This window comes from Rhamphochromis sp. 'chilingali' (assembly GCF_963969265.1).
Source record: "Rhamphochromis sp. 'chilingali' genome assembly, chromosome: 21".
NCBI lineage: Eukaryota > Metazoa > Chordata > Actinopteri > Cichliformes > Cichlidae > Rhamphochromis > Rhamphochromis sp. 'chilingali'.
In genome coordinates this window covers 22,960,109-22,973,020 of record NC_137949.1, presented here as the reverse complement: position 1 = coordinate 22,973,020, position 12,912 = coordinate 22,960,109, and positions in this window count along the sequence as shown.

The following is a 12,912-nucleotide window of genomic DNA, read 5'->3' as shown; positions in this document are numbered from 1 at the left end:
CTCTTCTAAATAGCACAAAACAATCTCTGGAGTCCTAACAAGGCATTAAAATGATAAATTGTTTGGGTATCTTGTATGGTATCATAGGAGAAAAAAACACAACAGGGGAGATTCTGGAAGTGGCTTATCAGGGTTTTTCGGGTCATTGGACTATCCCTCATGTCATTATATTTTCTAGGAAATTGAGAAACAGGTCATTGAAACATGGAAATGCAAATGAAAGTGCAGGACATGAGGCAAAAACAAGAGTTTGTACAATTCTCAGTACGTTTATTCAGCCTGAACTCTTAGGCACACTTCCAGCTTTGCTGTAACTTCTTTATAGTCTTCAGTTCTCCAGGCTTCTTCGAGAACATTCAAAGCTCTTTGGGTGTTGGCTGCCTTTTGTTCTATTCAGTATCAAGATGATCTCACACTGCTTCAATAATGTTGTCGTCTGGACTCAGGGAAGGCCAATCCGTGACTTTCATTGTGTTTTCTTCTATCTGGGTATACTGTTACTGCATTAGCATATTTGGGATCACTGTCATGCTGAAAAATGAAGCAATTACCAATCAAATGCTTTTCAGATGGTTTTGCATGGTGGATCAAATGCTGATGTTATTTTTCTGGATTCATAATTTCATCAGTTTTGACAAGATCTCCAAGAAATACAGCCCCACTATTTTTACAGATGGCTGCAGCCACTAACTGTTGTACCTCTCTCCTGAACCTCTCCCTAGATATTGACAGCAATACTAACCAAATACTTCAAATTTGGACTCATCACTCCTTAAGACCTGTTGCAAATGATTTTCAGTCCAGTTCTTGTGTAATTCGGCATAGCTCATTAAGAATGGCTTCTTGACAGCCATCCATCCCCTGACACCATTTCTGATTAGGCTTTGGTGAATAGTTCATGGATCAACTAATGGGCCAAATGGATCTTTCATGTCCTATGTGCAGCTGAATAGTGTAGTGGTAAGGCTACACAACTTCGGCGTGGGAGTTGCAAGTTTGATTCCTACCTGGTATCCTGTAAGGGTCCTGGCTAGACCCCCAATGCTAAAACCAAGCCCTGGAATGGCGCGGCTATGTCTGCAGCTTATCTACAGCTCGTACACAAGCATTTCACTGCATGTTGAACTGTGTATGTGACAAGTACAAAAATTTGAATATCTGAGGCCTTTGGTGTTATTTCCCCCTATTTGTTAAGAAATGTCTTTCATCTGTTTTAGGCCTGTCATGTATTTTGTCCTCCATTTCCTCAAATGAATGAAGAACACTGTACACCATGCTGAGATATGCCAAGTTATTGGCTAATAGCTCTTTGGCAATCACCTTATTGATGGAAAAACACTATCATGAAATAGCATACTATCATATCACTTTGGCATTTTTTATAGATTCAGCTAAAGAAACAGGAACAAATTGGGCTTTGTTGTTACAGGCTGCTAGTAACAAAGGACCTAAAGACACACTTTAACGTGGATTCTTTGTTAAGTTGTTTGTTATGTGTAGGCACAACATCCCTTGTTTTTTATGCTTAAATGATTCATAGGTCAATGTTAAGCAACTTTAACAAACTACAACAACAAGCAAAATCTTCTTTAATCTTCTGAAAATGCTCAGGGACAAGGACTAGACTGAAAATGAGTGAAAAGACAGTCAAGGTCCAAAAAACCCCCAAAACTGTGAAAGACTTTCAGAAAACTAGTGCTCAACAACACTTAAAAAACAAAAGTCTAGCACCTTAGAAACAAATTATGAAGAAATGGAGGATGTCTCAAAAATCTTGTACAGTAGTGTAGATGTGACAGCACACTGTTGTTCAGTGTAGAAACACTGATCATCGGTGCACATACATCAAATGGAATGAGTCTGTTTTATCCCATCTCAAAGAATTTTCCTTTTAATATTTGGGGGTGAATGTAGTGAGCATGTGAGGTGTGAGTCAGCTAATGGGCAAGTTTAAAGCTAGAAGTAAAAGAGCCATGTTTGACTTGTTTAACAGTTGATCTGAGTTACTACTTTTATTCAAAAATCAGTCTGATGATTTGTTAAAGCCTCTTTGGTGATGGCATAATACTGACACTTAGCAATATCCTCCAGCTTGTATTGCGTGGGTGATCTGCACAATTTGTCAATACAGCATTGTGCAGAAAAGGTTCTTAATAACCTCCGTATAATCACTTGGTTACTGTCATTTAAAGAATAGTTGGTGTTTTGGAGATACATTGGTACACGGACTTAACAGGATTTAAAGGATAATGTCAGGGTTCACATTTCTAAGTCTCAATAGTCCCAGGTGATCCATTAACTTTGGTTCAGCCAGATTAAGTGACTTTGTTTCCTTGACTATCTCACAGTTAATGTATGTATAAAAGTGTCTTGAAAAATACAAAATTTTAATATAATATACATTGATATCCTGTCAGTGAATATCTAATGCTGCACCAGAGGTGACATGCCACACCCTTGGCAAATGGCCACACTTTCGGTGCTTGACTTAATTCCAAGAACATAAACACAGAGCTCAGCACACGCAAAGTGAATGACTTGCAAAAAACCAAACGGGAACTCCTGCAAAATAATTAATGAGGTACTAGCGTCTCTTGAGCAGACTTGTTCAGCAACTTCTTATGTTTTGTTGTTTTTGTTTATGTTTAACTAAAGACGAGTATAGAGTTTAGGGAAAATTTTGCATGATGATAGAAATGAAAAGACATGCAGCAAAGGGCCGTGGGTCACATTCGAACCCAGGCCAGTTGGCCGCCAACTCATCACGGCGAGCTAAACCGGCACCCTGTTGCTTTGAAACTTTATACAATAATTCTCAGCCCACTAGCATTTTGACATAATATCGCTCAGCTTTATATTGCCTATGGAGTCAGCTAAGGTGACATTCAGGAAGTCTCCTCGTAACTTTTGGTAACAATACTATCTTTGCACGGCACACCACACCCAACAACACCAAGAGCTCAAATCCAAAATCTACCTGCAAATATTGCCACTATTGGAAATGTTGCATCATATCGTGACAAACGATGTCAGCTGGTTCACTTGAAGGTTCGGCTTCTAGTTAAAGACACAACAAATGATTCACAATGCTGTGAAAGAATTTGCCAGTAATTGATGAGCAATGCAGATTTTTAAATTCTGTCTAGCTCAGTTGACTATTTCCTAGTTTATTTTTCTGAGCCATGCTGATTTGTGTTGCAAAGAAACTGGTTTTGACTAGAATTTCTGTATCGTCATCTTAGTTTCAGTATGTTGTTTGACCTGCTAGGTTGGGTAACTAAGCCTAGGCTTAGTCCATTCACAATGCAGTAAAATTATAAAGGTCTTATCTTAATTCAAGCGAACACCACACCACTCTCTTTCGCAGTAAGATGCCTATAAATACATGATAGTGGGTGATTCACCTCTGTTGACTCATTTTGTGACACATAATATGCAATTAAAGTTGGGGTAAGAGCTTGGGCAGGAATGTCTGCATGGGCATGTACAAATATTTGACATTTTTCTCCCTGCTCTATGAGCCTCAGTTATAAGAACAAAGAATACCATAAGTCACGTCTTCTCACAGCAGCATACAGATAAATCCAGAGTTGCTTTTGTATTGAGATCCTTTATAGAAGTAAAATGATCAACACAAGAATGAATACCCAACTGTAGGTGAACATTTTGCACAAGTACCAAAAAAACAAAAGTTTCCAATACGAAAAAGGCACGCCCAACAAAACATTCATCCATCTGAAGATATGGTTCTTAGTCAGTTTGCTTTAGGTCCAGCCATTTCCTATGTCAAATATTAGACTGTTAACATGGAAAATTTTCCACTATGTTCAAAATCTACTTGGATCTTTTTTTTGCCTGGTTGCTACTAGCACGTGCATTTGTTTGCTTTTCTCATTTTTTTTTCTTGTCTTTTATTTTACCCTGCTACTGCACACACCCACGCACACATACACGCACACGCAAATAACGTAAGAGCAATGAGTGTGAACCAAAGCAGCGAGGCGAAGCAACGGTAACGCCTGAACAATAAGTTTTACTGTAAGTTAACAGTACATCAGTAACCCAAACATTTACATGTACAACTTTTATTATTTTTTAAATCACAGCCACAGTGACTAAGCACTTTTTTACAGACTCCTGATTGGATACATGCAGCAATAATAAATAAAATTAAAAAATACAAACCAACAAAAGCAAATAACGATGGAGGATAAGACTTTAAGTGCTCTGATATGATTTATCTGGTTAATTGATGTAGATGAAGTCAATACATTACATACTGCCACACTTTTTGGAACATGTTAAGGAAAAAACAATGAGGAAAAGACAACTCCAGTGTTCAGGGAATTTAACTGTACTGACTGTAGGCTTATTAGGTGAAGACAGATGTTGTTGACAGTTGGTGCTAGACTGAATCAGCTCTTCTTCAGCTATCCATAAACCTCCTGCTGCTTCCCCCACACTGATCCAATCGCTAAGGCTCGCCCGGTGTCTTCAGTGCTAAAGGAAATAAGAAACGAAGCACTTGAAGCACTAGTTGTCACTTAAATGTAAACATACATTATATAATTTGCGCATTTGTCAAAGAGACTGCTACATTTCCATTGCTTCGAGATGTTTCTTAAAAATGATGAGTCACAACATGTCCCTTGCACAACCTTTTGAATTTTTTTGTTGTTTTTTGGGGTGAGTCACCCACTGATGTTTTGATAAACACCGAGGGTTTCCCCTTGATATTTACATTGGTACTTTAATAGATATACACCATGCGATATTAAAGTACCAATAAAAGATAGTATTTGCTTTATTAACACCTGTTGATATTTGGACCTGTTGCCATGGGATCACACTCAAGTCCTATTTACTGCTACAAGGAAGTAAAAAGTACAACAGCATCATGACACAGCACAACACTGACCACATACTGTAACACTTCTGCAAAGATACACTTCTTGTCTTTCCACCTTCACGTCATATTGGAATTTAGCTCCATCTTCTCAGCATTCTTTTAATTTTTATCTTTCTCACATTTTCACATTTTCTTCCTCGCCTCTCCTCAGTAACAGATCCATAATTTATAGCATTTTTGGCACCAGCAGTGTGCAGTTTACATTAAATAACTCTTGGATATCAAACACACGCCATGCTGCTAGGTTGTTGTTGTTGTTGTGTCTGGTAGGAGAACCTCTGTGATATTGTTCATTAGTGTTACTGTGACAGGGGATGGTTTGAGCTTGACTTCATGCACTGGGAAAGTGCTGCCCTCTTCTGCTTGAACACAGAAGCACAAAACCACACTGTGATGATAAAAAGCAGCATGACATTTTCTCAAACACTCTAGTCAAGTTTAGTTTTGCAGTACTTTCTTCTTCTTCTTCTTCTGGCTGCTGCCTTTAGGGGTCGCCCCAGCAGATCATCTGCCTTCATCTCACCGTATCCTAAACATCTTCTTCTCTCACAAGCTTCTCTTTGATCTTCCTCTTCTTACTTTACGTCATGTTAACATTTTCCAATGCAATATAACACATGGTGTAGTGCTGCTATATATGCTTATATGTACATTACACATCAGAACAGTTCTGAGGGCTTGATTATTTTCAAAGTCATCTTTATTTTCAGTTCTGCAATATGTGCAGGACAAACAGGGTGGAAATGTCATTTCCCCCTGACTCATGGTGAGCAACTTGAAGCACAAGAAGACAGATATATGAAAATAAATAGAAATTATAGAAGATAAATTAAGGCCTAGTTACAATCATTGTTGTTTTTGCATGAAAGTATTTTACATTATTGCAGTTCTTTACGTAAAAACATGAAGTAAAAAAGAATGATTAGAAAGCCTGCATACTTACAGAAGTCTTTATATATATTACAGGGAAAGTGAGTAAACAAATAACTTATGATGGTTTAAAGGTTGAAGGTTTCTTGTTCTACTGTGGCTACACTGAAACATTAACATTCTGCTTTGAATATTATAAAACTAACCAACCCAGTTGTTTAATACTCTCTTATAAAAATGCACTTTAAAGTATTTTTAAAAATCAGTTCTGCTTTATTGCAATCCTGGGTTGTAGTAATTCACATTTCCTCATTTTTCTAAACATTTATTTTCAAAAAACAATAAAATGAAAGAATAAAGAATTTCCCAAGGACTCCCTCATAATCTACCAAAACACCAATTTAGCTGTTCTGGCCTCAGCATCACCTAATGATGCAGTCTAACTCAAATATTTCTCTCTAAGCTTGCCAGCTGGCTAGCTGGATAATAATCCATGTTATGCAGGTTTATTTAACGTTGAGAGAAAGGACGCATGATCAAAGACAGACTGATATGATGGGTAACCATCTATATCAGAGTTTCTATTGGCTCAAAGATATCACAGGAGGACTGTGCTTGTTTTTGCTGGTGTACAGTAAATAGTCCTCATCTGTACAGTGTAACATTTAATGCAGCACTGTTTTATGGGACAGGAATTCTGATATTTTCTATCATTGTCTTCGTCTTCGTGTGATTTTTAGCAAAGTGCAGACGGGCAAAAGTGTACTTCTTGGAGAGCTGTGCTTTCTTCTTGCAGCCATGCCAGGAACATCAGTGTTGTTCAGTGATCTCTTGATGGACTCATGAAAAATAGCCAGTTTTGGAGAAACCTGCAATTCTACCTGCAATTCTACTTTCGAGGGTAACAGCTCTTTTGAACTCCTTTCATTTGTACACAGTCTGAAGTCCAACCTCTTCAGAGATAGTTTTGTAATTTTTTCCAGCCCTGATGAGCATCAACAACTTTTTCTAAAGACGCCATAAATCTCCTTTGTTTGCGCCTCAGTTAACTTCCTCGAACATATGTTGTGAAGCTTTAATAGATCGCTCTTCCTTGACTGTAAAAAAAGATCCACTCACGACTAATTGTCATAAAACTCCTGATACTGATTACACCTTCAAATTAACCACTTATCCCTAAAGTTAACATACTTTTGCCCCTCAGAGAAATGTAGCTTATTAACAGAGCATATTTTTCAATAATTAAATAAACAACTATCAAATCTTCATTTCATTTGTTTAATTGTGTTATCTGGATCCACTTTTAGGACTTGGATAAAGTTTTATTTAGACAGGAATACAGAAAACACAAAGGTTTTTCTGCAATCGTATGCATCCAAATGCTTGGATGAGGAAATAAATATATTTTATGTACCTGAAATGCATTCTGAATCCAGCCGTCAAACTGAAGAAAGAAAATACTACACTCTAATTTGAATTTAAGTAGAGTTTAAACTCTTGTGACCTCTGTGATTATTTGAGACCAAACTGACATTTTTACTAACTACAAAGTAACAAACTACGGGTGATTTCATTTTCAACGAAGACCTCAAAGGTAATGATGTAAATGATAAAACTCGAGGTTAAAAAAAATGAAAGCAAAAAGACATATTGGAGCCAAAAGTCTCGCCTTCGGTTCATTATCAAGTCGGTAATTAGCCATCTGATGCGGAGGAGTACTCAGGCGAGATTGTAATCCTCCTTTTTCAATTTAAAAGCCGCTTATGCTTTGATGCACGATGCCCACCATCAACAACACATTGGCCCCAGATGAGAGGAGGCAGAAGAAGAAGGACAAAGAGGGAGACACAGAGACAGAAAGACAGAGAGAGAGTTGATGTACATCTGTCATGCATTATTGCCGCAAATGCCAGTGCTGCTATCCTGGCTTTAGAAACTATGTGGGGCGTGTGTGTGTGTGTGTGTGTGAGGGGGGGGGGGGCTGATGGGTCCTCCTTAAATCACAATCTGATTCCTCCTCCTCTGCGTCGCTCCTTTTAAGTGACTGCATCCACACATACATGCACAAACACACACACAAATACTTACATGCGCGCAGTCTCAAAAATCAGTGCTTTCTTTTTGCCTTCCTCTGACATGCGCACACAAACGCACATACACATACCGCTCACTATCCCCCTATGAATTCCTCAGGAAGGAGTCAGCCTTCTTCATTCCTCTGGACACAAACTTTTCCTTAACAAGGTACTGATGGTCTTGACCTCCTCTTCAAACAAACCCTTCCCTCCAATCAGCGAGGATTGCGGAGCTGGGGCTCAGCCGGGGCCTGTGGGTATTACAGAGGAAACGTCCTGATTCTCCTTGATTACTCCCACTCCGTCTGTCTGTCTGTGTGTCTGTCTGTCTGTCTTTGCCCCCTTGACACACACACACACACACACGCACACACACACACGCACGCACGCGCACACACACACACACACACACACACACACACACACACACACACACACACACACACACACACACACACACACACACACACACACACCTGCCCCTGCTCTCTCTTCAAATATGTCTGTCTCAGTGGCTGCTCTTTTTTCTGTTGTCTTTAACCCAATCTCGAACTTTTCTTTGCTGTCTCCGTCTGCTCACTGTGTTTTCCTTCTCTTCTCTTCTGCTTCTATTCCTTTGATTAGTCCCTGGTTTGCTTTTCAGAGCCTTTCCAGTTTCCTGGTAATGAATTGTTTACTCTGTGTTTTCTTTTCTTTTGTTTTTTTTTTTTCAGCAGAGTACAACAAAGTCAACAAATCCTTTAGTTAAGACTTTAATGGGTCTGTTTAGATTAGTGCATGACTTGTAAGATTTCTAAAGGCAACTTAACGCTCATTGAAGGATATAATTATCTGGAGCCACTGACTATTGTTTTGAACTTCTTACAGTATTTGACTGTTAATGACTGCCAAGCAAGATGTAAATCTGTCAATTTCCACAGGATTTTGTTTATATCCTAAAATCTTTAACTTTTATTCTATTTCCACTTAAAAAAAAACCCAATTAATGTTGTATTTATGTAATGTATTTTTCAGTTTTAATAATGTATATCTGTTTTTATTTACTACTTCATGTTTTTGTCATGATTGTTACATTAAATATTTTTTTCCCTTTTATTTTTAATTTAAAATGCTTAAATGAAGGAAAAGCCTTTTGGTATAGTTTTAACACTTGTTCCAGGAACCTAAGACACTTTGTTCCATCCTGGCTTCAAAAGCTGGGAAAAAAAAAGTCTGGCAGCATTGTTAAAAAAAAAAAAAAAAAGAGGCTGCAAAGTGTAAAGTTTTTTTCCTTTGGTTCTGTTTTTAGTTTACACAGATAAAGGATTGCATCTATTAGCTCAAGTTAAAAAGTTCAATCACAATTATGTAATCTAATGTTTTAAATATTTTTACACCACTATTTCTATCGACTCATGTGCTACATATTTACATAAATACATGTATATACATGTTTAAATGTCCCCACCCTCTTTTATCCACATTAAACTATGAAAAGAAGAAAATATTACTTGTAATTCCAGTTCCTAATTAATCCAAGCAGTGCAATGCATGCTATCTAGTGACTTAAGTAGTTTTTTTTCTTTAACTTCTTGGAGCTTAGCAGCTTTTGGTGGATTTGGAGTGCCATTGATTGCAATGGCACTCCTGAGCTGTGGAAATAACAGCGGCTTTAGTTGGCAAGTTTTTTTTATAAATTTGATATGATGGATAATCCCATCATTTTTTTCTTAATCATTTTTTCACTCAGCGTAGGAAAGAAAAGGCAACAAACGGCGCGTGTGTATTCAGCTCTGCAGAGCTACTGCTTTCCTCTGCTGCTCTGCGTAAACATTGTTGCTCCGTATTTTGTCAAATGACGATGATATCTGCTTATATCCTTCTTTATTTATCTTTCATTTCTCATCTCTCTGATGAAAGATGTCTCAGAGAGGTTAAAGAGGGCTGGAATAAATCATTTTAGACGTTTTGCTTACTTTTTTTTTTTTGAAGAATTTGGTATTCCAACAGTCCTGATTGGGGAAATGTCCTGATTCTCCTTGATTACTCCCACTCCGTCTGTGTGTCTGTTTGTCTGTGTGTCTTTGCCCCCTTGACAATCAGTTTGACTGTCTTTATAAAAAGATAAAGCTGAGTTACAATTGTATGTTTTCTTTTTAGAAATGTTTCACTGAACTAATTAGATGACTTTGCACAACATGCATATCTTGATCTGCTTGAAAGCCCATTTAAAATGCTTCCATGTCTCACTTGTAACTCTAATTAAGGCGGAATGATTTTCAACCTAGTGATGTTACAAAAGCTTCAATGTACTCAGAATTAAGGTAAGCACTTTGCAGATAAATGTGAAACCAGTCTTCTTGTACAGGGCAGGACAATAAGAAATGCCACGACACTGACAGACATTTGCCATTTGTTTACACCGAGCCTGCACTCTCATCTTGTGGTCCTTATATGACTGGTGTTACTACAGAGGAGGCTTCCCCGTCATGTTCACCATTGTCTTTGCTGCTTTCGCGATCTTTCCGATTCTCCGTGTCTTACTTCACGTAACTATCAGCGCTGACTTTCTCAACACTTCCGTTCTGTGCCCGTGGGGTTTTGGATTAAGGACAGCTGGGCTGTAAGAGGTTTTATTTGCATGGCACTGTGACTGTTTATGCCACACTGCGATGGCAGTGTTTGCCTTTGTATGCATGTGTTTTCCGACATGTAACAGAGAAGGAAGAGGGAGCTCGTGGATGTTGAGTGTGAGAGAGGCGTGCATGTGTGCGTGCCAATAAAAATGGGAGACAATAGCAGCATAAAACCCACAAGCCAAGACACTGACACATCAATTTCACTCACAGGGCCAAGATGGTGACAAAGGTCTGCCATGAATTAACTGTTCTAACACTGCGAATAGGCGAATGAGCGAAATGTTCGGAAAAGTGACACAAACAGTCACGTCAGTGTCACAGTTCTTTTCACGCTTCCTGGAAAATAACTATAGAGCACGAGCGGGAACTGTCCCACAAACAAGAGCCCTCTCTGAGGGAGGATAATGGCGGACCCTGTAGGCCAGGACCTAAAGGTCATCGTGGCTGTTAGGCTGGCACTGTGGGCGCACTCCTGCTGACTCAACCAGGAAAGGACAAGCAAGACTAACTCATGTTAGTCAAATATTAGTGACAGCGCCCATTTAAACCATGAACATGAAAATGTTCCTGTTCTCCAGACAAACTCTGGGCCCCACATGTCTCACTGTTCTCAATCGCAGTGTGACCCCATGTCACTGCATTTCCTCTAGCGTCTGTTGAAGCAGCCAACGAGTTGCCGGATTCCTGTGTCAGAGGACTCCCACTCAGATCCTGATGAATTTAAACTGAGCTGATACCACACCTCCGCTGGAGGGCAACTTTTCCTCTGTGGAATTGGAGTTTCTGCTCTGGAAACAAAAGTCACCCTTGTCTTCTTCTTCTGAGGAATTTTATCTTCAGTATAAATTAGATGCTGATTGGCCAAAATAAGCAGGCACTGGTTTTTCATGTGTGCACAGTCGTGCATGAACATATTTCTGAAACGTTTCCAGTTAATATCAGCCTTGAGATCTTCATTGTCTGCTCCTATTTTCAAAATTATGCACATTATGTTACTGGCATCCACAGGACTGCACTTTGTTTATTTTATCCATTCTTCCATAAAGACAAAAAGTAGAATTTCTATTGCTTGGATTAGTCTGCAGCTTTTTGCTGGTATATTCAGTTATATATATTCATATATTTTACATTGCTTGCATGTCTTCTGAAAGCTGAAGTTACATGAACGGTGATGTATGACAACATGATGTTTATGACCACTGCCTTTTCCCTGAATCACTCATGAGTTTCCTTGAGGCGTTTCCTTGCCTAGCTGACCTTTATACTGGAGATATTTGGACTTGTCAAAGAACAACTTCAAATGAATAATGGTCCAATTCCATTTAGCTGCTTCATTTTCAGAAACGTTGTGTGTGAAATTTCAACTTGTTAAAGTAAAAGCACAGGTGCAAATGTATTTTAGGGAGCCACTGATTCGGTGGGACGTTTAGGGGGAACGGCGAGACTGTTAACGTTAACGACCCAGACTATGACAAGACAAAATGACTGCCGAGAAAAAGGCCTGTTATTTTTGTGGTCAGGAGACTGGTTAATCTTCCCAGCATCTATGAGTCTGTTGGCTCTTGTGTTTACATATTTGATGATGATAATCTAGACTGAAAGGTCACACTGAATAAAGATGAAATAAATCAGCAGTGAGTGAAGCAGTCTGTGGGTGTTTGGCAGCTCTGTGTTTTGACTATTGCTTATTCAGTGTCTAGCCATAGTGGCTGGCAGTTTCACTACAATAGAGCTGGAACTGTTAATGTTAAGGAACGAGTTTTTCATATTTCCGTCACGTGCATTCCCGTTGAATAAACCCTGGTGGCCAACATAAAAGAGTCTCTAAAGCTAATTTCCCTTTTAATGCTAAACAATTTAATTTTTGATGCCAGTGTGCCCAAAAAGTGGAACAGCTGTAGGCTAGATGTTTGCTCCAAGAGCGATCAATGCAGATTAAAAAATAACAATAAAATGAAAATATTCCCTATCCACAGGCTGAACAAAGATACACGTTTCAATGGTAACATCCCTGCAACAAACCAAACAAAAGAAAACAAAAATTGCACATTAAAAGATCTTAGGAATTTATTTAAAAGGATTAAGGGATACAGTTATCATTACGTCATAATATAACACTGTTAAATATCTGAGCAGAACTCGGCAAGAATTAATGAGGAAATGTCATAATTCACTTGGGAGTCTGTTAGGAAGAAAAAGAATCTCCTCATTGACACAAGGATTAAAATGGAGAGACAAGATTTAGCTTTGGCAACCTTTCCTGTAGCACTCACTAACTCAATAGCCTCATATGGTGAAAAATTGTAAAGCACAGACCCGAGGCATGGAAAGTAACAGAGACAGAGTGATTCAGTGAAAGTGAATGGCTCTAACCATCACTCAAGGGGGGAGAGCCTTAGAGAGAGAGAAAGAAAAAAAGCAGGGAAAGGACGGAAAGAGG